Source organism: Cavia porcellus, unplaced genomic scaffold (genome assembly GCF_034190915.1).
Source record: "Cavia porcellus strain 051 isolate PalLab524CR breed Dunkin Hartley unplaced genomic scaffold, mCavPor4.1 scaffold_8, whole genome shotgun sequence".
Classification (NCBI taxonomy): domain Eukaryota; kingdom Metazoa; phylum Chordata; class Mammalia; order Rodentia; family Caviidae; genus Cavia; species Cavia porcellus.
The window spans coordinates 25,560,205-25,586,430 of NW_026947491.1; the positions used below are offsets into that span (position 1 = coordinate 25,560,205).

The window sequence follows — 26,226 nt, forward strand, 5'->3', positions numbered from 1 at the left end:
GCAGACCACTGGTGAATAGGTTGACTTACAGTACTACTCTCCTCTCCAGAGAGGGGGCTAAGAGGTCCAGTCTCCAATTGCACGGCTGATTTCTCTGATGGCCAGCCTTCTTTTTGGGGTCTTTCCAAAACTCATCCTCAGGTGTGGTTGAAACAGGCTTAAGACACTTGCTACATAAGACACTTGCTGTATCATTCTAATCTCCTAGGAAATTACAGGGCTTGAGGAACACTGGCCAGAGATGAAGAGCAAATATGTATTCTTAGAATATATATATATATATACATATATATATATATATTCTAAGATAACCTTAAAGATGGGTAGGAAAAAACAAGTTTTCTCCCCCATGCCCTGGAGCTTGTAAACTCTGTTGAGAGAAATTAAAATAGAGCCATAAAATTTAGAATACTATGAATTAAATCGTCAAGAATGTAACCAATCTATTTTTACTGAACTTTTAAAGTTCAGATCTTGGATGTTGCCCTGAACTCAGGAGACAGAATTTTGACAGTATCCAAAGCTTACTCCAAAGAAGACAGAGGGTCCTCGGCATCCCCCATACACACTCACTTGTACTCAGGTGTGAAAAGGGCTTTTGCTGCAAAGGAGAAGGAACAGCAGGACAGTGCGTAGGAACCCCGTGTGGTGTTTTCTTTAGGGTGCAGTTTTGTCTGTGACCATTCTCAGCTGCCTGCCACCCTTCTCCAAATGAAAGTGCGTGTCTGCTTCCTGGGGCAGCTTCCCTGGGTTCTTTTCAGACAGATACTTAACTTCTATGTTGGCACATTCCCTCTTTGCAAGTTCCTTCTTATAAGTTTACACTTAAAAGAAGAGGTGTTTCTCTTTAGAAATTAGAATGTCCAATTAGGGCTAGTGGTATAGGACTGTACTGTGGGAAGATGAGGCAGGAAGATCACAAGTTCAAACTAAGACCAGGCAGTCTAGGGACTTAGCAAGACATTTTGGGGTGGGGTTGAGGGCAGAGGTTTCAGTCTACAGTCAGCTGGCTCCAAGGTGGAAAGGCATAACAGGGTAGTGTGGCAGAGAAAACATAGCTTGTGCCATGGTGGCAGGAAGGAGAAAGAAATCAAGGAAGGAAAGAGGGAGACGGACCCATTGAGGCCACACCCCTAGGCTTCAACACACATCACATTTAGCTGTAAACTAACCCATGGACTAATCCAGTGATGAGCAGCGTGCCTACGTGATACAGTCTCTGCCTGAAAGCCTCACCTGTGAACACACAAGGCTTTGTGAGGACACTTAGGTAAAAATCAGGGAGAGCTCTACTTGGAATTTCCCCAGTGTTGGTCTTTCTGCTGAGTAAGGCAAAGCATGGAAATTTGGGGATATCTGATGAGACACGTAATTATTCATTCCCCCTTTGAGGGGAGAGTTAATCAAAAGCATCGTCCTGTGTGTTAATTGGAAGCCTGCTTCTGTAATTTTTATACAAAGATTATAATACTTTCAAACTGAGAGTAGGCTTCCATTTTTGTCATCATCAGGATATTAGTCTAATTCTAAAATTCCACTAAAGAAGAATTTGATATCAGGCAGTACATGTGAAAAAATAGATGGCATCTTATAAAATAGACAGCAAGTTAGGTAGAAATAGTACAGGCAGTCAGATAGTACTGGGCCCTCAAGAGAGTCAGGGCAAAGATGAAAAGTGATTATAATGGTGGCCAGAGTATCTGTTGGAGGCCAGGCCTTGAGAAAAGAAAGAAAGACAGGTCTAAGATAAATAGTAGCAGTGGCCTAATGAAGTCTATATAGACATCAGTCACCCCAGTGGGTGACCAAGACCCTTGAACTCATCCCTTCCTGAAAAGTTCTTTGTTCTTTCCATGCACACTTGCTATGTGACTTGCTTCCTTACTGGATCAATATTATCTAAGCAGCTATACTTTAATATTACTGGTTGCTCATAACCTTCACTCACATACGTTGTACCCATGGGATGGTGCTCTGTAAAACTTTCCCTGAGAAGTGATATCCTTGGTCACCCACCTCCTGCCTCCAGGAGCTGTATCTCTCCTCCTCGATAAATATTTACCTGTTGTTATGGTCCTTAGAATTCATTCTTCAGTTCTGGGGAACATGAACTCATCATTATCAGATCTAGCAGGTTGAAAGTTGTATTATTTCCCCAATATCATTGGAAGGTCCTAGGTGTCTCCTGTATCAACCTCAGGGCAAGGCTGAGAGATTGTGATGTGGCACCTGCTGTTGTTTCTTCTTCAGGATCCTGTCTGTACCATTCTCTGGGTGAGGCGAGTTCAGTAAAGAGGACATTAACTAACTCCCTCCCTGATCCTGCACCACATGAAGCTTGGGTTGGTAAATGCTGGCCAAAGTCTCAGTGATTGTGCTTAGCATGTTAGTACTAAGCACTAGGTGTCATAGAAAAAAAGTGCTTCTCTTCGTTATGTTTTCTTTTGTAAGAGAGAGCTCTACTGAAAGCACTTTTTAAACTCTAGTAAACAGATCAGTTACACCAGTAGAGAACAAAATTACATCTGTTAGAGGCTAATGAGGATTGCACCCTAGGAAAACAGATTCAAGCAAAATATGAAAATACGCTGAGGCTTTACAAAATGGCAGCTGTATTCCTAACTAAACCGCAAGGAGGCTTCAAGTGATATCATCTGTCAGCTAGGAATTATAGTTGGTGCTTGGAAACCTTAAACCGTCTTGTAAGAAACGAATTGGGTGTGGTGTAATTCTTAGTAGTCTGGGTGAAGCAGGCCCATTGGACAGGTCAGCAGAGGTCAAAGGTCTGCAAAGGTCATTCGCATGGCTGAGCCGGGAAGTCTGCATCCCAGGTCAAGGGCTCAGCTGCTAAGATGTTTGAGAAAGACTGCTTGCTCCCTCCTCATGTTTTCCCTTGGCAATAAGCATGAGAAACATGAGTTATGACTGACAACTGAAAATACTCTTCCTCTTCCCCCACTTCTTTGTTCTTCCAACTTTTGTGTGCTCTCACACCCAAAGGGGAACACAAAGGAAAACAGTAAGCTAATGTAAGCATAATAAGCTTAAGAAAAATCAAAATGGGTATTGCTAACCCAAATGCAGCATGAAAATTCTTTTCTCATTGATTAACACGTTGTAGTCTGCTAGGGGAACACAGTGCGGGCAGGCACCATGAGTTGGAGTCAGTGGCTGCCCCAAGAAAGCAAATTGACACTTCAAGCCTGCCTCACCCTTACCAGGGTGTGAATGAACGTAACAGCACAGCACACTCCAAAGGTCACAGCAATCCCAGGATCAAGGCTTGAGCAGATGCTGGCCACTGACCGAACTGCACAAAGCAAGCAACCCTTCCTCCCAGCTGAACGTTTCCCTTTACAGCCAGATCCGCCTCCCTGGGGTGCTGAGACCTCCTTTCTGTCTTGCCTGCTGCCTGACAATACCCTATTAAAATCCCACTCTGTTCTGTCATTGTAAATTCTTTGGCCACCCATGCTCCTGTCTCTGCATTCCCTTTTGCACAGCACAAACTTCTCCTATTTAATTCTCAAGACACCTAATGCCTGGTTAATGAGTTCTGTATGGCAAGAAAGATAAAAGCATGATTTTCAGTGATATTGCCTTCTTTCAACAAAAAAATATGACTTTATTCATGTGAAACTGGCTCAGGAACCGAGAAATTTCAGTATTTACTAACATTTCCTTAAGAGGAAACACAGTGCACTTCTGGGATTTTAGTGTAATCCAAACAATTAAAAAGACACTGATTCAGCAACTATTCCATCAACTCTGAGAAGCGAGTGACACCAGCATCTGGGTTCTGCTTACACAGCCTAAGCCCGGCCTTGGAGCACACATCTTTCTCTAGACTGTTGCCTTGTTTCGTTTTACACCTGTATTACTGCCCAAGGAAACTGCGGATTTATAGTATAAATGTGTCCATGTGTGACGATGAGGGCTGTCTTTTCACAAACGCGAATATCAAGTTTAAGAAAGCTTTGGGATTCATCCCAGAGTCACTGAAATAGTGTGAGATACAAATAACTATAGACCCAGGAACAAGAGATTTCCAGAACTGTGGATTGCTCTATTCTCTTAAGTTCAAAATTTTGATTGTTATAATTGTTGGAGCACAATTATAATGTAAGAACACATTTATAAAACAGTAAACTTATAAGTATTCCACAATACAAATTAGAGAGTAATCAAAGATCTCTGATCAAGTTTCTGCTGAATTCAGTTGACCTCACAGTGTCTACAGCCAAGGTGCACACCTCTCCTAAGCACCGAGTCAGCATAACTGTCTATATATTAAGGCACCCTGGGCTACTCAAGGGCACCTTTAACTATGCTCACCCTGTACAAGCCCCCTTTTGTTGTTCCCAGAATGTTTCTGTACTGTGATGAACAATTCCTTTGTTTCAACAAATCTGTTCAAGACCAGCCTGCCTGTCAATATGTGACTCAATGCATGTAACCAGTTATGTAACATTTGGTCACTTGCTTTGTACTTCCCACTTCTAAATGTTACATGACTTAGGAATTTTCCCACAGCAACCTCTCAAAATCCTTTCCCATTTCTCTTTTCCTATTCACCTTCCAGTCAGCTATAACCACACAACAATTCTGGTCAAAGAGATTTAAATCTGATACAGGATTCTTAGGAACATGCTTGCATTTAGTTTCATTTTGTTTTATGATACAGGGTGTCAGTACATAGTCCAGCCTGGCCTTGGTCCTACTGTATAACCCAGGCTGGCCTTGAACTTGTCGTCAACTTGCCTCAGACTGCTGAGTGTCAGAATTCCAGGCATACTCCACCACTGCCACACTGTGTTTGCTTTTTTTGAGAGAGGATATTCCTTTCCTGTCCCTTCTTCCAATGTGATGATGTGAACTAAAATACACATTGCACAATCCTTAGTAATAGGCCAAAGGAATAATAGTGACTTGAATGCTGGTGGAGCTGAACTCTTGGACTAGCCACGCACCTGGATTTCTCTCTTTCAAAGTGCATTTTAGTTACTGTGATCAGGTTTCTAGCTACTACGTTACTGATAGCCCTAGTTGATAGATTCTTTTTCTTTTTCTTTTTCTCTTTCTTTCTTTGTTTTGTTTTCTTTAGAAATCCCAAACTCTAGTCTTAAACACTTCACTTACTTTATCGTTTATAGATAATAGTTCAAACACTTAGTTAACAGACCTCAAATAGCAAGTGAACTTTGGCCAAATCCTCAAAAACCCTCCTCTTTTCCCTTAATCAGCGTAAAAACTGTGGAAAGAGAAACAAATACCAAAGTACCAACCTGCCTGGTGCCTACATTCTGTGTGTCAATTAACCAGGTGTGCAAGATCTTGTAACATTCCAAAGCAATGGTAGTGCTGCAAAGGTGGTATCCACGGGAAGCCCCTGACCTTGTGAACTCATACACAGATACATAACAGAAGAAAACAAAGGAATTGTTGCCAGCCAGCCAGTGGCCAGGGGTATTAAAACTTAAAAGCAAGTTGACTGACCCCTGCAGTTTAAATAAACCTCACTTGCTTCCAAAACTTAATGTCCTGTGGGTAAATCTTTGTCTCACTGTAATGGTCTAAGTCCTTCATAAACTCATAGATTCCTAAAGGGCCAAGGGTGTCTGTTGCATCTGGAATTTGATCACATAAAGGCAGATGATGTAATTTAAAGTAGCTGTTAACCTTTAGAGGCTGCTATGGCTTAGATGAATTTTAAACAGTATATTTTTAATTTTTGCTTAGAATTTAATACATCAATGTTTTTGACTCTCTATGAACCTTATCTGTTTCTTTATGGTTGGGTAAACACTTTCTACTTTAAATTCTGCCAATTAAAATATTATCTAATACCTAGTTTATCAAAAGTTATTGTTAGGCTGTGCCCGGAGTGCGGGAAAGGTGGGCAGCTTGGTGTGTGGTGGACCCGGAATGAGGACCTGCGCCGGACTCTGGTGAGTACTGGGAACCCCGCGGCTGCTGGGGTTGGCCAGAGAACATCCTGGAACTGGACAGTGCCCGCCACCACGGGGAAATCAATAACACAGAATCTGGCTGCAGACATTTTAGTGTTGGACAGAAACTACAGCTCGGTGACATCACCAGGTCCCCCTGTAGGGAGGGCTGGTGGAAGACATCTTGAAATCTGGCAGAGCCTAATTACGTGCTGACTTCAGCTCCACACAGAGAACTTAGTGGGAGACATCTTGGTTTTGGGCAGATCTGCTGTTCTGGTGCTCCTGTCACAGGGAGGTTTGGAAGAGAACAGCTGGGATTTGGGCAGAACCCTGTGCCATAGTGACATTACTCAGCTGCTTCTGGTACAAACAGAACTGGCAGGAGCTACTGGGGCTAAACCAAGCTTCTGCTTGGGGCCCAATAAGCAGATACAAGATAGTCACAACTCAGTGACATCCAGAAAATACAGCCTAATTTATGGATTAACTGGCACAGAGGCTAGAGACTAGCCTGTACCACCCCTGCATCCCAGCCTACCCCAGATAACAGTAAATTGGTGAGGACAGCAAAAACTCAAGTCAGCACACTTCTGAAAGGCCCTAAGCAATTCGGAGAGGGCCAGAGAACCCCAGGACAGTCTGAAAGAAACCAGAAACATGACAAGAGATAAAAATAAAAAAAAATCTCCAGCTGCCCAACAGGAGAAAATAAGCCCAGGAGAAGTAAACACGGAAGAGAACAAGCACAGTAACCATCCATTACTCGACACAGCATCAGCCAAAATTAAAAAGTACCTACATGATCTCATAGAGGAATTTAAAGCTGTACTCCTGATCCAAGTGAGGCAAGATATAAAGAGATTAATTAAAGAAATGACAAGCCCCGCCCAAGAGAACACAGATGGAAGAACTGAGGAAATCAGAAAAGAAAGAGAAGCATCTGAAGAAGAATTTAAACATAACTTAGAATACATGAAACAGATCCAAAGAGAATATCAGGAAACTAAAAACTCCATTGAACACTGGCAAAATGCCTTGACAGAAACTAAAGACAGCCTTCTGAAACTTGAAGAGAGATTTAGGGCATATGATCGTGAAAGAAAAAGCCTCTTAAAAATAACAAGGAACCAGAAAGAAGCAATTCAAAAACTGGAGGATGACAAAAAGATACATAACCTAAGAATAAAGAATGTGAGTGAGGAAGCAGGAGCAACCAAAAATGAAATACAAAAAATATTCACAGATATATTAAAGCAAAATTTCCCATGTATAGCAAAAAGAAATGATATCCAGATAAAAGAGGCATACAGAACACCAGCTACCTACAACCAAAACAGATCTACGCCTAGACATATAATAATCAAGATTCCAGAAATCCACCAAAAGAACAGAATATTAAAAGCAGCCAGAGAAAAGATGCAGATTACCTATAACGGGAAAACTATCAAAATAACAGCAGACTTATCAACACAAACTCTTAAGTCAAGAAGGGAGTGGGGAGAAATATTCCAAGTCCTGAAAGAAAAAAATATGCAACCAAAGTTCATATACCCATCAAAACTCTCTCTAAAAATTAATGAAGAAATAATATACTTTCAAGACAAGGAGGAACTGTGGGAGTTCGTGGCCACCAATCCAACCCTACAGAGAGCGCTGAAGGACATTACAGAGAAAGAGAGGAAGAGATACCAGGATTCCAGCAACAGTGGCAGAGAGGCCTCAGTGAACGGGGCAGACAAGGGAATGAGGGAATAAGGTGGACAAATTATAGCAGAAAAGTGGAGTAGCAGACATGAGGCAGAGATGGTAAGCTATAGTCTTTAGTATAGACAGCTCTGAAACTATATTTTAAAAAAAAAGCAGAGGTCATTGTTAATGGTGTATAACGATTTAAAAGACACAGTAGTCCTAGTGCCATATTTAGTTTGAATTTAATTTGTTCTGGTCTGTCCACTCATGTCAGATTTGAGGGCACAGACCTCTAGAACCAAAAATAGCAGGTTATACCATGGTAACTATCCTTACTTTCCTATTAACTTAAACTGAAATCCTGTATTACTTACATTGTCTTACTATGACTGATCTTAAGTGAATCTGAATCATAAGACTATTGGTTGGCCTTGGCTGATTTTATTTGAAATTGGTATGCTTGTTAGCATCAACCCTAAAAGTAGAAGCAACTACTCTGAGCATGACAAGTTGTAAAGGATATCCATACTGGTATTAATTAGTAACAGCTCTCAAATCCTACAATGCTGTCAAAGTTAAGTTTTTATAAAAATAGGTGATACTATGTTTAACTATAATAAGCCAGTGTTGTGGACAAATCTATTGAAAATAACAAGAGAAAACATAGTAGCAACGGAAGATCATTTATATTGTAGTCTTATATGTCTTATCCATTGCATGTTTTTCTAGGAAATTGTTTTGCTGTCTTGCTACGACTTGGTTTTCCCTATAATACAGAGAGGATAGATATATATGTAGAAATTCACACATGGGTTTTTTCTAAATTATTTATGGGAACATTATATAATGCAAGATATAAGGAACAGATACTCTGAGGAAGAGACGCTGAGAAACCCGAGGCTTATTTTGTAGCATTATAATATAAATTATAGCAATCTATTGTTCACTGATTAGAATGACATTGGACTGGTTTCTTGAGTTCAACTTCAGCATATGTAGAGATGGGAACGGCTATCACAAAGAGAATGAGAGATGCGATGGTAGTTACTATTGTCTTCCCTAATTTGGAATTTGAGGACCTAAAAAGACTTCATCATCCTGTAATGATTTGATTAGTTCTATAATATGCAATAAGTATATAAAGTGAGTGAAGATAGGGACAACTATTTGTAAGAAACTAGTGACAGATAATGAAGATCTCCAGTGGACTTGCTTTGAAATCTGTATTTCTTTAAATTGTTTTTTTTTTAATGTTCTGTTCTGTTTTGATATGTTTAATCTTACCCTCTTTGAGATGTAAAACAAATGTGTAGGACTGATAATCATATTACTGAGCTTATATTCGATCATAGAGCAGAATGTTTTGTAGGGTCACTTTTTGAATGACATTCTAAATACTTTAATTCTATAACCTGAACAGCTATTTCTAAGATGACAATGTGTAACTTATCAACCGGCAATTTCTTACCATTTGTTTGTCTGTAATTTTGTATTATTTCTACCCTTTTTTTTTATCTCCATGTATTTTTTTTGTTTCCTTTTCTTTAAATAAAAAAAAAGTTATTGTTAAATTCTTATACAATAGCAAATGGTTGGTCAGTTGTATTTTTCTACATTCTGATTTGAGAATCATTTATTGTTTACCTACTACATAGAATTTTTACACCTTATTTTTCATAAGTTACACACTATTTCAATCTCCAAAATGCTCTCACAGAGGTTTGACTTTCCACTGTGCCTAATATATTGTCTCTTGTTTAGAAAGTAAAAGTTTTCAGCGAGGTATGCTTACTATTGGGTTTACATTAAAGACAATAGATTTGGCGTTACCTAACAATATATTCTCTAATAAGAAGAGACTGAGAATAATGCTTTAAGGTAATACCAAGAGTTGATGCTAGTCAAGTCACTGTTCCAATACTCCTTTCATCATAACAGAAGTCATTCCTTACCTCCTAGTGGTCCTGTGAGAATATCTTGGGCTATGTATGATTTCTGCTGGCTTGGTCAGCATGTGCTCACAAGTAACTGTATATCCTTGGTTATATCACTGGTTATTTTGCCCTTTTACCATACAAAACAAAAGAAAGCAGTAGAAATGCAAATAGAATTAATATTTTAAAAGTCTTCTGTGTATCTTTGCAGATTAAGCCATTAGCTCTCTTCCCTTGTTATCTTAGGAAAAAAGTTATCCAGAGGTGGTTGGTTTCACAAAAATGTATCTCCATCTTGAACATTCAAAAGTGCAGATAATAAGCACATCTCCAAGAGAAACTAGTAGTGTAACTGACTTGTATTTTGTTTCTTCCTGTGTGTTTTATATATGATATCACAAAGCCTGAAAACTAGGCCAATCTATTAACTACCTCAGGTCTCACAATGTTCACAATTTCCCTTATGATGGTTTATTTATTGCATTTAAAGTAGAAGAAAAATATAAATATGATATTCTTCAAAGTGCTTACGTGAATTTTGCCACAAATGCCTTTACGTGTGAATCCTCAAGTCAGAACTGGGCTAGCCCAAAATTCTTTTGTGATAAATACAACTTTTAGCCCCAAAGTGTGGATGCAGGATGCACAGGATCCAGGATGTGGATCCAGCAGCACTGGTCCTTGGAACATTCAAAATGCACAGAACTGAGTCAGCGTACCATATTATGAAGGGATGTTCAGGGTCTCACTTTAGCCCAAACCCAGTTTAATTTCTATCACTGCTTTTAATGAGCAACATAAAGGAACCCAGATTGAAATAGCTGTTCCCAAAGCAACAAGTAACACAATATACCTAGATTATTTGCCTCATAAAACAAGTTTTATGCTGAACTAACTTGCAAGTGAACTGAAAACCATAGTAAAGAAAGAAAAACTTACATATTAGAAATTCAGAAGATTTCTATTTCTTAAGGCATTAAAGGTTAATAATTATTAAAATCACCTAATTTCTAGAAATGCCTTACTTTTGTTTTGAGTTACAAGAAAGTACTGTCAAAATCAATATTCACTATTAGTGTCATCTTTATTAAAGATTTTTACTTTAAAGATCTAATAATAGTAAGTGTTGGTGAGAATGTGGGAAGAAAGAGACTCTTCCACATGGTTGGTGGGAGTGTAAACTGATTCAGCCATGATGCAAATCAGTGTGAAGGTTTACTGAAAAACTAAAAATAGAAGTTCTATCTGACCCAGCTATCCCCCTCTTAGGAATATTCTCAAAAGAGTTAAAGTCATCATACTACAAGGATATATGCATACCCTTTTTTATAGCAGCATAATTTGTAAACCTAGATATTGGAAACAGTATATATGTCCATGAGCAGATGAATGGACAAACAAAACGTGGTTTTTATACATAGTAGAGCACCACTTTGCCATAAAGAAATATAAACTTGAGGCATTCACAGACAAATGGATGCAACTTGAGAACATAATGTTAAGTAAAATAAGTGAGACATATATATATGCATACATAAATAAAGAGCAAAATTGAAGACAGAGAAATAGGAAATAGCAGTTCAAATAATTCTTCAAATTCTATATTCTGTTGGCTCAAAAATACTTCAATGTAATATGCTCATTTGTTTCATTTATACTACTGTTTCTCTTAGTTCAATGAAAAGAAAGTTTGTGCTGTTGCTTATTAACTTTTGTAAGACTCTTTTTGTCTATGACTTGTGCTCTGAACAACATTTGAACATTCTTTTAAGATTATGGTAAACTGTATTAACTGTTGTTATTCTCTATTTTGTTATGGTATTTTTCACAGAAGAGTGCTTTTATATATTTTATTGATTAATACCTACATGTATTATATTAAAATAAAGAAAAACATTTTTAGCAATTTCTGCATTTTAGAAGGAACAATTAATTTACCCTATGAGGTAGGAATTTACTGCGAAGTGGAGGAAAATAATATCATATTTATATTTTTCTTCTACTGGGCTCCAAAATCCAAGGGACTCACTTAAAAGTCAGCTGGTAGAGTATAGACCACATTCCACATGATTCCAAAATCTTCAGTCAAAAATGCCTTCTTAAGGATAGTAAATTTTTTATCTTAAAAATGATCACATGTGTTGTTTTTCTCCTAGAAAAGTAACCTCCTATAGCCTCCTATTTATTTAAAATATCTCACCACTTTTTGTGTGGTGCATATCTCTAATGCCAGTACTGTGGGAGGTTGAGGCAGGAAGATGACAAATTTGAGCAGAGCCTAGGCAAATTAGTAATTTAGCAAGATCGTGCCCCAAAGATTAAAAATAAAAAAGAGTTGTAGATGTAGCTCAGGGCAAAGGTTTGGAGTTTAACCCCAGTACTGGGGTGTGGGAGGCAAGATGGGGGACAACAGGTGAAAAAGTCAAAAAACTCTCCACAAAAAGCCACAATGGGAAATAGTTCCCACTCAAAATTTTTCTTTGTCTATAGCCTTCTGTTGATTGCTTTATTTGGAGAAACTAAGTTAAAAATACTAAGGGAAAAATAGTAACTATAATTCTGAGATTGATTCAAGTATTGGCTAAGAAATTATGGAAAGAACTTAGGAGTTTCTTACAATCAGAGTCATCTACTTATAGGAATACTTCAAAATCATTGCATAAATACAAGTGTCACCTGTTCAGAAAGGCATTTGCTGATCACATATTATAATGGCACATACATCCCAGGTACTTTTCTCCCCCCTCCCTTCGTCCTCCATGCCTTATCCTTTCCACACAACGTATGACCTATTTTATGAATCCTCACCTTACTAGACTAATGAGGGGCCCTGCCCTTTTTCTGTTCATCTGATTTACTACCTGCTCCCCAGAACTACATAGGATCAATCACTGCTCCATGGTTTTTAGTCCACAAATATTTGTAGGGAGGAAGGGAATTATATTCAAGAAGGAGAGAAGAAATATTCGTTGACATGTTAAGATGGATGATATCAAAATACTATTTGAAGAATTGATCCTATTTATTTGGAGTAAGTAGGGAAGAGTACAATTCTTGACTGAATTGCTAGCTCCTGCAGGGAGAAACATACCATTTTATAGTACAGAAAACTGTACAACTCAAGTCAGGAGTAATATTTCCATTACTGTCTTGCAGTCCTGTTAGCTATAATCTGAAAAGGTGGAACCAATCCCACAAGGTTCTAGCTGGCAATTTCACATCACAGAATTGCTAGGTTGGTAAATTACAGGATTTCTTCCATAAATCTCCACAAAGTCACACAGAATTTTCAATAAGCAATAGTTGCAAAGACATGTTTCCTTGAAAAATGACTTTTAACTATATTTATTATTCAATGCTATAACTGGAAATAAATAACATTAGAAAATTAGATAAGTAAAGTTATTTTTACCTTATTAAAAATATACTGCAGTAAAATTTAAAAAGTCAATATTTAATTAATAGAATTTTCTGAACTCAAAATGGGAAATGAATTTTTAAAGCATAAAAATGAGACAGAAATTAAAGCATTCATGAATTTAAACATATTTAATTTTTTACAACATAAAATTTCAATGCCAAAAGAAACACTTACAATTTATGACAAGTGAAAATATATCTAAAGTTAAAATTAAAATATTCACATTTTAAAAAGTAGACAGAAGGTAATAACAACTAATAAAAAATACAACTAGCTAACACATGAAAAAATAATTTATCCTTAATTATTACAAAACAAAACTACCTGTTATAGTTTATATCTAGAAGTCTCCCCGAAGTCTCATGCACTCACAGATGGGGCATTTGGGAGTCATGGGTGACTATGGCTGGATTTGTCCATTGATTGGTTTAGCATAGTTTTGGGTATGGATGGTGGACTTAGTGAAGTGAGGGGCCCGATACCCCTGGTACCAATAGGGGTGGTACCAATAGGCTTGTAGTCTGGATGGAATAAAAAGAGAAAGAAAGAAGCCATGCTTCCTCCTGCCTACATGCAAAGGACTGTTTCTCCTCTGCTGTGTCCTTTTGCCATGCCACCCTAACTTCGAGCCATTTGACTATGAACTGAAATCTTTACAAACCGTCATCTAAAATAAACCTTTTCTACTTTAGTTTGTAGTTGTCAAGTATTTTGTCCCAGCAACAAGAAAGTAACTAAGATATTGTCTATCAAATTTACATATTAGGTTATGGAGATAGTGAAAGAAAATATCATGCTCTGCGAATGTGAAAACAGAGTATGCTTTGCTGAGGAGTAAGTTAGCAAATTTTTATTTTAACAACTTACCAAAAAATTCATGTATAAACAAAACAAGACAAAGTCTGAGTCCTTAGGCACCCTCCTCAGGTCAAGGCACACAGAAGGGAACAAATAGCAAGGTCCCACTCCCCTTCATGAAGCTTTTGTTTTAGATAAATGAAGATATTCCAGGTAGACACTGAGGTTGCAGCATTCTAGAAGGTAACTGTGGGAAGGGATGGGAATGGGCGACACTACTTCAGCTGGAAAGGCCTCTTGGAGACATGACCATGCCTGGTGTATCAAATGTCTCCTGCTAGAAGTAAAACAACAAAGGTCCCAGTCCTCATGACAGTGAAACTCACATTCAAAAGAGAAGACAGAGACAAACACGAACAAAAGAGCGTGCTGGAAAATAGTAAAACCTACCAAGGGGACCGAGGCAGGGGATGCCAGAGGTGAACTGTGAAGGCACAGTTCATTAAGAAGGTAACATTCTGGTCAAGAATTGAGGGACACAAGAGAGCGAAGGATCTTCCAGGGAGTTTAGGCTTTATTCCAGTTGCCAGAAAAGCTCTTGAGCAGCTTTAATCAAGGGAATGCGGGAATGATCTGATTTTAGGGAAAGCGTGCCAACTGGAGAGACTAGTTAATAGCTTTTTTCTGTAATCCAAATAAGATTGTATTTATAAAAAAGGATTCTCCAAACAAATCTTTATGCCTCCTAACCAAACAACTTAATCTTTTGGAATTGATCCTAAGAAAACAGTCTCACCCTCAAAGCAATTTTCCAGGCTTCCCTGCACTTCTGAAGCAAGGATATATTACATGCACGCTTGCTTTCTTTCCAGCTTTTCCATTAACAAAATTATTCCTAAACCTACTACCTCTCTCCAGAGAGTCTACAAGCTTCCATTATCACCATAGCTTTCACTGCAACTGTGAGTATAAGAGAGTCAAACTCACTGTTGATTTTATGCTATCTACACAGAAAAGGCTCCTAGTGCAAAAGTCAAAGGTCAGAATGGATTGCCCATTATCCTTTCCTCTCTGTGGTTTTCTTTTAAGTAGCCAGAATTGAAGTTTGTTTGCCTTATTTTGATTTTTTGCATTATTAGATAATATAAACCCAAGCACTCTCACACAGAACAATATCCCCAGCCCTTTTTTTACTTTTATTTTGAGACAAGGTCTTGCCAAGTTGTCAAAGTTGTGATCTTCCTGCAGCAGCCTTCCTGAGTGCTTGATTCACAGATATGCACATGGCTAGAACTGAGGTGATATGTATATATGCAAATATTGCTGCCTTGTTTATTTCAACTGCTTAAACATTCTGGTTTTCCTCTATAGTTCAGTGGATAGCTGCAGCTGAAAACGGCTCTAGGCTCTTCTAGCTCCACTTCAGAGCAAGAGCAATAATTCAGAACACAGGGACCGAGGGACCAAAAATTCAGGAACCAAGGACCAACATAGGTAAGGCAAAGAAAAACAAGGTTCTGTCACAGTAATCAAGGATCCAGGCTTATCAGAAGAAATTAAAACTGCCTTTCCATCAATTATAAGATTGGGTGGAAAAAAGATCACTCCATTTGACTTGCTGTATTTTCTTGAAATGAGAGTGTAGTGGTAGAATTCAAATCACAATTATTTGAAATTGATTTTAATTCAATTTTAAAAATTAAAAAACACAGTGGCTTGCATCCTGGGCTCCCAGCAGGTTTGCACTGCTTTTCTTCCCCCACACATTCTTGAAGGCATCACCAGATGAGCTGAGCACTGGCCTTGCTGGAAAAATGACTGCATTCTAGGACTCATGAGTGAAGCTGAGCAGAGGAGCATTTGTTGGATGCACTAGCACATCGTCCCAGGGCCTCTCCAGGCCTGCAGGACCCCAGCCACAGCACAGATGCAGCGTTCTCTGGGCCACAGACTGTGCTGTCAGCTGCTCCTTCTGATATCCTCCTTCAGGCTTTAGCCTTCACATGTTCTTCTTCCTCTATGTCTACACATTTAACAAAAGCTTCCTGAGTAATTACAGAATAAAATATTCTGGAATCCATTCATACTTCAATACATGGGTGAATAAATACACATATTATCACATATGCTCTGCCCTAGAATCACAGTCAAGCTGAGGACATGTATCGGTAAACACTTTTCTAATAGCAGAGATGATAAGCTGTACAATGCAGGTGCTGCAAGCATTCAGGCTTCTATTTGGTTGCCCAATCCTTTTATGTTTTTTTAAAGACTCATTGTATTTTGGCTATTTTACTTTGTTTTCTTTGTTCAACAAAAATTGAATTCAGAATCTTGCACTTGCTAGACAGGCACTTATGTCGCTGAGCTATATCTCCAGCTCAATCCTCTTATTTTTTGATGAATTCTTTTTACTTGTGTGATTGCTACAGGCCAAGAAAAATTGTCTGTGTTGAGGGTAAGTAAACAGTCCCCCTGCCTGTACTCTTTTTACCTTGCCCTCCAGCTTCCCTGGGTGAATAAAGTAAATTATTTCCCTGCTTGATGACAGCGACAGAGAGAGAGAGAGAGAGAGCACTCATGAAGTCTCTAGCACAGCTGTCCTGTCCTCACTCTCCTGTCATGTGCACCCTCATTACAAACCGACCTGGAAATACAGCTTGCTATGAAATCACTGGAGACATGACCTCCCAGCCACTCATTGTCTTTTATAAATAGGGCTATCTCGAAATTCATTGATGAGACTTGTTAGTTCTCTAAAAAGGCAAGTAGTTAATCATAGAACTAAAACAAAACAACACTCCTCATTCCATAAAAACTGCTTAAATAAAAATGTCAAGCTTCTTTGGTGTGCATAAATATTTCTGAATGTATGCAACAAAGAAATTTTTATACTATTAATGTTCATTTTCCAAGTAGCTGAAAGGGACAATTCAAAAATTACATTGGATAGCCACTGTCACCTTACTTACTGACTGTTATCATGATCAGGACCTCAGGATCCCCTACAGCCTCCTTCTAAGTCCTTCTCAGTATTAACTTATTTAGGGGCTCATTGAACACTCATTTAACTCAGGTGACTGGAATAAACATTTTTTAGGTTCTTGTTTTCTTGTCTTCTTTCTTATTTTGATTCCAGCTTTACTTTTTTCTTTTCTTCTCTCTCTCTTTTTTTTTTTTTTTAACTTTTTTGGTGGTAGTAGAAATGGAACATATGGTCTTCTCACTGACCTATATCCCAGCCTCCTTTAAAAATGTTTTTTGGTGGGTCCTAGCCAGCCACAAGGACCAGCAGCATATTCTGGGGGTGTGCCCAGGCTAGCCGTGGGGATGCTGGAGGGTCCAAACTCTGCTCAGCCAGGTGCAAGACCTCAGCACCATACACCAGGAGTGCATCCCTGCTGCTACCTGTATGGGTCCCAGAGGATCTGAGAACTTGGCCCAGCCCAGCATCCCAACACAATCCACTGGAGGAATGCCTGGCTAGTTACTCAGGTCCCAGAGGTACCAAGCCCTGCCCAGCCCAGAGCCTCAGAGCTGCCCATCAGGAAAGGAGCAGCCTAGCCAGTGGATTCTGGATATTTTGAGCTCTGTCCATTACAGCGCAAGGCCCCAGCACCATAGTTTGGGGGTGCACCGTGGCTAGCCACATGGATATCAGGGGATCCAATCTCTGCCCAGCTCAGCATCCCAGTGCAATCCATCGGGAGGGTGCCTAGTCAGCCACAAAAGTCCCAGAAGAAAAATGACAAAATGAAGGAGGAAGATGCAGTCTCAGACCTCCAACTCACCAAGAATAAACCCAGGTGACACTGAAATGGAAGACATTGGAAATTGCATAACTGAACTTTTTGAAATGATAGCAACTGAGGCAAAGAAACAACTCCATGAAGCCATAGAGGAAATAAGATCAGTGATAATCTCCCAGATAATTTTTTAAAAATTTTTCAGACAGGATCTTGCTAAGTCATTAAGTTACCTGGGCTGGGCTCAAACTTGGAACCCTGAAGCCTTCTGGCACAGGGATTACAGATATGTGCTGCCATATCTGGCTTACTTTTAAGCGAGCATATCCCCAACTTTGACTTGGTGACCCTCATGACCTGGGAAGCTCCTCTTTCCTCATAAATTTCAGTGGTCTTTTGTTCCAACACTACTCTTGTCATAATTCTTGTGGATTTTAGGAGCTATATAGGTGTTGATTCAGCACTGAAGCTTTGCAATTCCTGTTTTCCTCCAGTGATCTTGTCCTTTGCTCAGCCTGGGCTATTCATCCTTAGGGTCAGCCCCTAGAGATGCAAAAGAAATAACTCCAAGCCTTCCATGATCTCCATTTCCTATACCATTCCATTCCATCACAGCCCACCTTTTCTGATTCCTCCAATATCTCTTCTGTTCTGTGATTTATAATTTACTCATCTCTCATCCTGACTTCATTCTTACCCTATCTTAGGCTCCAGTGTTCAATCATTTGTTATTTTTAATAGAATAAAACAAAACAGAATAAAGCGATCAAAACAAAACAGTGAAAGTGATACAAGATTTCAAAACAAGATAATGGGAAATCAACAATGGCTGCCATAATGCCTCTTATTATCTTCAAAATAGCTGCCCATACCATCAGACCTAATAAAATCAAACCAAATGAAACAGAATAAGATCAATCAAAACAAAACAATAAAAGGATACTGGACTTTAAAACTAAATAATAGTGAATTAACAATGCCTATCACCTTCCCTTTTTAGAGATTTCCTTCCCTTTAACTTCTACAATATCTATCATATATTTTGGATCCCGTTAACTCCTTCAGCTCTTTACACTAAGGAGACAAGATGACGTTCACCTATGTGAGTTCAAACCATTTCACCTAAGAGCATGGTCATAAGTTGCATCCATTTACCTACAAGAGCCTCAAGATTATCCTTCTTTGTGGCTTAGTATCTTTCTATCATATAAAAATACTGTATCTTTCTTATTCTTTCTGCAGTTGATGGACAAGCTATCCCTACTTTTTTTCTGGTTCCCTGTTGCATGGATCAGTTTTCTCTCCTTTGACTTTCAATCTATGAATTTCCTTTTGAGTTAATGTATTTCTTGTGTACTGCATATTGATGGATTCTGTTTCTTGCTCTACTCTTCCTGTGTTTCTTTTTATTGGTGAATTGAGACCATCTACATTAATGGCTATAGCCAACATGCACTGATTCATCTCTGCCATGCTTTTTTCCTGCTGTTGTTTCTTGCTTCCTAGTTTTCCCCTCTCTTCCACTGTCTGTGCTGCTCAGTGATCCCATTTTGCTGCTGTTCCTGGAGCCACGGTCATCTTTATCTCTCTAGAATATCCTTCAGTACTCTTTTTACGGTTGGTTTGATGGTCATGTATTCCTTCAGTTGTTCTTTGTCATATCTTTATCTTATTTCTCCATCAGTTTTGAAAGACAATTTTGCAGGGCACATCAATCTGGGTTGAAAGTTGTTTTCTTTCAGGACTTGAAATACTTCACTCCAAGTTCTTCTTAACTTACTGGTTTGTGTTGAGAAGTCTGTCATGATTATAATGGGTTTTCCTTTATAGGTGATCTGTTTATTTTCTCTAATAGCCTTCAATATTCTGTTCTTGTGCTGAATTCCTGGGATCTTGATTATTATATGTCTGGCTGTAAATTTATTTTGTTTATGGCTAGTTGGAGTTCTATATGCCTCACTTATCTGTATGTCAGGTCCTTTTCTCATACTTGGAAAGTGCTCAGCTATTACTTCTGTAAATAATATTTTAATGTCATTTGTGTTGACTCCTGCTTTTTCACTGACCTGCCATTCTTAAATTATTTTTCTTGGTGTCATCTTGCAGCCACTAAATTGTTATTTTATGGTTCCTGTTGTTTTTAAGAGATCTTTCCTTTTGTGATCACTAGCTGAAATCCTGTCTTCAACGTCTGAAAGTCTTCCTTCAGTTTCTTTAAAGTAATTCTGTCAGCTTTCACTGGAGTTTTTAATTTACTGGGTATGTTTATGAGTCTTATTCTTTGTATGAACTGAAACAGGACCTGTATTTGGGAAGAGGGTGTTAAACACAAAGATCAAAGCCAGAGGACAAAATGCAATCAGCACCAAAACAGCCACCTTCCAAAGAGACTGTAAATCCAGGATTACAGCAATCTTAAAAGTTGATTCTACTCAAACTCTGCCCAAGATGGAAGTTGTTCTTGCAGAATCTTGCACGTTAGTGTGTTTAGAAACAAAATACTACTCTATGGTTTTCTCTTTTGCAGTGCTCATTTGTGTGACTCTCCACTCTCAAGCCCCTCTAAAGGAAAGGGACTGTCTTTACAATATTAACAATGCATCTTTGATTTTGGGTTGGATCCAATTCACAAAGACTCACCTAGCAAACACACTTGATTTGCAAGGCAGGACATAACCGACTCCCTGCTGGCAGTGCTGTAAAAGACAGAAGGACCGTGGTTACACCTATAGACGAATGGCCCCAAAACACCAAGGAAACACGTTCTAGAGAACTGCTTTACTCTGAAATTCTTGTTTTCAAATTGTAGGGCAGGAATATCCAATCAGGTATTCACAATATGCTTAACTTATTAAAGATTGGTTGTTTTTTCAATTTTTATGCTGTAGATGCTTATCTGTATATTTACTTTGTTGCAAGAGTGGAAAATAAATTTCTTAATGAGGAGATTCTACAGTTGATATAAACTCTAGCTCACACAGTAAACCAATAATCACTGTTTTCCCAGTCCCTTCAGTCGGGTCTTCTGTAAGTGATACAGCTACTTGATCAAACCATAATATTAAAGCTGTATCTTTTCAAAAATCAATATTGAATTAGAATATTACACAGTGAGCTGGACATGGTGACACAAGCCTGCAATCCCAGCACTCAGGAGGCTGAGGCAGGTCCTGTGAGTCTGAAGCCAACAAGTACTATGGAGTGAATTCAAGGTCAGCTTGGACTACACGGTAAGACCCTGCATTGAAGGGTGGGGAGGGAAATGGGGAAAACAGAACTAAGGCACATTATGTACAGGTACAAATTCTTTATGATGAATGTGATTCATATGTATGACAGGTATGTACTAATAAAAAATAAAATTAAAAAAAAAAAAGAAAAACTTCCCAGTAGCTCGAACTGATCCAACTCATGTAATTGGACTGGATTATTGGGTAGCAACCCCTGTACATAGTTATTCTTGACAAAATTATTAAAATGACCCAAAGTAGACAACTGTCACATATATAGAGGGACTAGAAGGAAGAGTTAAAATGACATGAAGAAAAAAATAAAAGGCTACCTAATATCTAATATATTTATTCTAATTCTAGTATTTCAGTCTGTCTTATCTGCAGATTTCAAAGTTATATAACTGTAAAGACTTTTTGTTTAACTTGCTATGAGATGTGGGACCTTTTACCATCCAATTTCACACACGTTCATGGTGGCATAGGAGACTTTGAATATGTCCAGTGAGAACTGGTGCCCTTCCCTCTCCACGAAGCTCATGAATATTCATTAACAGAGCTGCCTTGGACAACTATTGTATCTGATTTATATAAGTTTATGTTACAAGAAAATATGTGAAAATTAACACATATTCAAAAGACAAATGTAGTACTTTTGTGTCAGTGGCACTGAGCAGCTTAATAGAAGCTTCTCTGGCAACCCACTCAAGATCCTGTCTGTCTCTCTCTCAGACAGAAGCTTATAAATATTCCTAATGGATCAAGAAACAAAAGCCAACCATATGCTGTTTACAGGAAACCTATCTAACCCAGAAGGATACTCACAGACTGAAAGTCAAAGGATGGAAAACAATACTTCACCCAACAGGAATCCAAAAAGAGCAGGAGTACCCATTCTGTTTGCAGACAATGTAAACTTTAAACCAACAATGACCATAAAGGACAAAGAAGGTCATACTCATTAGGAGAAAACTCCAAGAGGAAGAGATAACTATCTTAAATATATATGCACCAAACTCCAGAGCACCAAGTTATATAAAACAACTATTAACAGAAATGAAAACTCAAATTGTCAGTAACACAATTGTAACAGGAGACCTTAACAAGCCATTGACACCAAGGGACAGATCAACCAGACAGAAAATGAGCAAAGAAATAACAGAACTGAATCACACCTGTGAACAAATGAACTTGATAGATATATACAGAATGTTCCACCCAAAAACATCAGAATACACATTCTTCTCAGCAGTACATGGGTCATTCTCTAAAATAGACCATATATTAGCTCACAGAACATATTTAAACAAATGCAAAAGAGTTGAAATCATCCCTTGCATGTTGTCGGATCATAGCACTCTGAAATTAGAATTTAATGATAAAAGATACTGCAAAAATCCCACAAACACATGGAAACTGAATAACATACTCTTGAGTAATCAGTGAGTCACAGAAGAAATTAAAGAAGAAATTAAACAATACCTTCAAGAAAATGAAAATGCAGATACAACTTACCGGAATCTGTGGGATGCAATGAAAGCCGTCCTCAGAGGAAAATTTATTGCACTGAGTTCCCACATCAGGAAAACAGAACGAATACAAATAAATAACCTGATGCCACACCTCAAAGAGCTAGAAAAAGAAGAGCAAGTCAAGCCCAAAGCCAAAAGAAGAGAGGAAATTATAAAACTCAAAGCAGAAATCAATGCAATGGAGACTAAGAAAACAATCCAAAGAATCAACGAATCAAAGAGTTAGTTCTTTGAAAGAATAAATAAAATCGATAAGCCGCTAGCCAACTTTATTAAAAAAGAGAAGAAAAAGCTCAAATTCATGCAATAAGAAATGAAAATGGTGAAATCACTACAGACTCTACAGAAATACAGAAGATCATCAACACCTATTTCGAAAACCTCTACTCTCAAAGGTTTGATAACACAGAAGAAATAGAAAGATTCTTAGAAACATATGAAGTACCAAAGCTAGATCAAGAAGATGTAAAACTGCTGAATAACCCAATCTCTATTAATGAAATTGAAAATGTAATTAAGTCCTTACCTACAAAGAAGAGCCCAGGCCCAGATGGATTCACTGCAGAATTCTACAAGAAATACAAAGATGGGCAGAGGAGGAGCTGCGCGGATCCGGAGCGCCTGCAGAAGCCCCTTCCTTTGTCTGGAGGAGGAGGGATCCCGGGTTCCTGAGGCACCTCGGCCTGTGCCCAGCCGCGCCTAGCCATCGGTGTGCAGAGGAGGAGCTGCGCGGATCCGGAGCGCCTGCAGAAGCCCCTTCCTTTGTCTGGAGGAGGAGGGATCCCGGGTTCCTGAGGCACCTCGGCCTGTGCCCAGCCGCGCATAGCCATCAGTGTGCAGAGGAGGAGCTGCGCGGATCTGGAGTGCCTGCAGAAGCCCCTTCCTTTGTCTGGAGGAGGAGGGATCCCAGGTTCCTGAGGCACCTCGGCCTGTGCCCAGCCGCGCCTAGCCATCTGCTTGCAGAGGAGGAGCTGGGTGGATCCGGAGTGCCCGCAGGAGGCCCTTCCTTTGTCTGGAGGACTGTGGATATCTCTGCAAGCAGGGAGGGATCACAGGCTCCTGAGGCACTGCGGCCTGTGGTGAGTACCCTAACCCGGCTGCGATCCAAGAGCTGTGGATCTACCAACGGGCAGGTGGGCGCACAGGGTCCCTGAGGCCCAGCTTGTCTGGAACCGCGGAGTTCTGAACAAGCAGAGGAGGGCCATTGGTTTTGCAGGCCCAATGGCCTGGGGTAGAGTGGTGCCAGAGTCTCAGTAGCTGCAAACATAGAAGGGGATTTTCAACAGATCCTGAGGAGGCTTTCAAATAACACTTGAAACACAGAAATATAGGAAAATGACAAAACGAAAGACCAAATTACAACCTCAAACCTCCAGCCCATCTCAGGAAACCCTAGGAGGAATGTATTTAGAAGAAAATATATCCTATCCTCCTCATATATCAGACACAAAAGCTACTGAAGTTGACAAGCAACTCCAGGAAGCTTTAAAGAAATTCAAACTCGAAATAATATCCCAGATAAAAGAAGAAATGATAAAAGAAATGAAAGAGATTCTAAATATATCTAAAGAAAACACAGATAAAAAATTGGAGGAACTAAACAAAAAGATAGAATCCCTAGATGAGCAATATAAGAAACAAACAGAATACATAATCCAGATGCACAGAGATATACAGGAAATAAAAAACTCCACTGAAAGTTGTAAAAACCGCCTTAATGAAAGTGAAGATAGAATTTCAGACCTTGAAGACAGGATTGCAGCTAGTGAACAGGAAAGGAAAGATCTTTTAAAAATAACAAGGAATCAGGAAACAACAATTCAACAACTGCAAGATGATGCAAAGAAGAATAACATAAGAATGATAGGGATTAATGAAAAAGAAGGAGACAACATAAAGGATATCAAGAGGATATTTAGAGAAGCAATAGCTGAAAACTTCCCAAGCATGAGATCAGAAACTGACATCAGGATCAGTGAAGCATATAGAACTCCAAATAGTCATAACCAAAATAAAACTACACCCAGACATATAATAATCACCATCCCAGAAATCCAACACAAGAATAGATTATTAAAAGCTGTCAGAGAGAAAAGACAGATCACTTATAAAGGAAAACCTATCAGAATCACAGCAGACTTCTCAGCACAAACAATAAAGTCAAGAAGAGCATGGAGTGAAGTATTCCAGATCCTAAAGCAAAATGATTTCCAACCTAGACTGATATATCCTGCAAAACTATCATTTAAAATAGATGGTGAAATACGATACTTCCATGACAAAGAACAGCTGAAGAACTTCATGAACACCAAACCAACCCTGCAAAAAATATTGAAAGACAGTTTAGATACACAAAGGAAAAAACCACTAAGCAAAGCAAATAATTAAACAGAACAGAAAGATAAAGATGCAACAGCAGAGAGATAAGATTCCTACAATTAACCAACATTTAACAGTAATAACCATTAATGTAAATGGTCTCAATGCACCAATCAAAAGAAACAGACTAGCAGAATGGATCAAGAAACAAAATCCAACCATATGCTGTTTACAGGAAACCCATCTAACCCAGAAGGATACTCACAGACTGAAAGTCAAAGGATGGAAAACAATTCTTCATGCAGCAGGAATCCAAAAAAAGGCAGGAGTAGCCATTCTGTTTGCAGACAACGTGAACTTTAAACCAACAATGACCATAAAGGATAAAGAAGGTCACTACATACTCGTAAGGGGAAAACTCCAAGAGGAAGAGATAACTATCTTAAATATATACGCACCAAACTCCAGAGCACCCAGTTATATAAAACAATTATTAACAGAAATGAAAACTCAAATTATCAGTAACACAATTGTAACAGGAGACCTTAATACGCCATTGACACCAAGGGACAGATCGACCAGACAGAAAATGAGTAAAGAAATAACAGAACTGAATCACACCTGTGAACAAATGGGTTTGATAGACATATACAGAATGTTCCACCCAACTACATCAGAATACACATTCTTCTCAGCAGTACATGGATCATTTTCTAAAATAGACCATATATTAGCTCATAGAACATATTTAAACAAGTGCAAAAGAGCTGAAATCTTCCCTTGCATGTTATCGGATCACAGCGCTCTGAAATTAGAAATTAACGATAAAAGATACTGCAAAAACCCCACAAACACGTGGAAACTGAATAACACACTCTTGAGTAATCAGTGGGTCACAGAAGAAATTAAAGAAAAAATCAAACAATACCTAAAAGAAAATGAAAATGCAGATACAACTTACCGGAATCTGTGGGATGCAATGAAAGCCGTCCTCAGAGGAAAATTTATTGCACTGAGTTCCCACATCAGGAAAACAGAACGAATACAAATAAGTAACTTGATGCTACACCTCAAACAGCTAGAAAAAGAAGAGCAAGTCAAGCCCAAAGCCAAAAGAAGACAGGAAATTATAAAAATCAGAGCAGAAATCAATGCAATAGAGACTAAGAAAACAATCCAAAGGATCAACAAATCAAAGAGTTGGTTCTTTGAAAGAATAAATAAAATCGATAAGCCCCTAGCCAACCTTATTTAAAAAAGGGAAGAAAAAGCTCAAATTCATGCAATAAGAAATGAAAAAGAAGTCACTACAGACCCAATAGAAATACAGAAGATCATCAACACCTATTTCGAAAACCTCTACTCTCAAAAGTTTGATAACACAGAAGAAATAGACAGATTTTTAGAAGCATATGAAGTACCAAAGCTAGATCAAGAGGATGTAAAATTGTTGAATAACCCAATCTCGGTTACTGAAATTGAAAATGTAATTAAGTCCTTACCCACCAAGAAGAGCCCAGGCCCAGATGGATTCACTGCAAAATTCTACAAGAAATACAAAGAAGACCTAATGCCGACACTCCTCAAACTATTCAATGAAATTGAA

The 26,226-nt window shown here is 38.6% G+C and overlaps 1 pseudogene; it reads left to right on the plus strand.

Moving 5' to 3' along the window:
• The first annotated feature begins 5,925 nt into the window (after positions 1 to 5,925).
• Positions 5,926 to 10,546, plus strand: LOC134477457 (glycoprotein endo-alpha-1,2-mannosidase-like; annotated as a pseudogene).
• Positions 10,547 to 26,226: the final 15,680 nt, after the last annotated feature.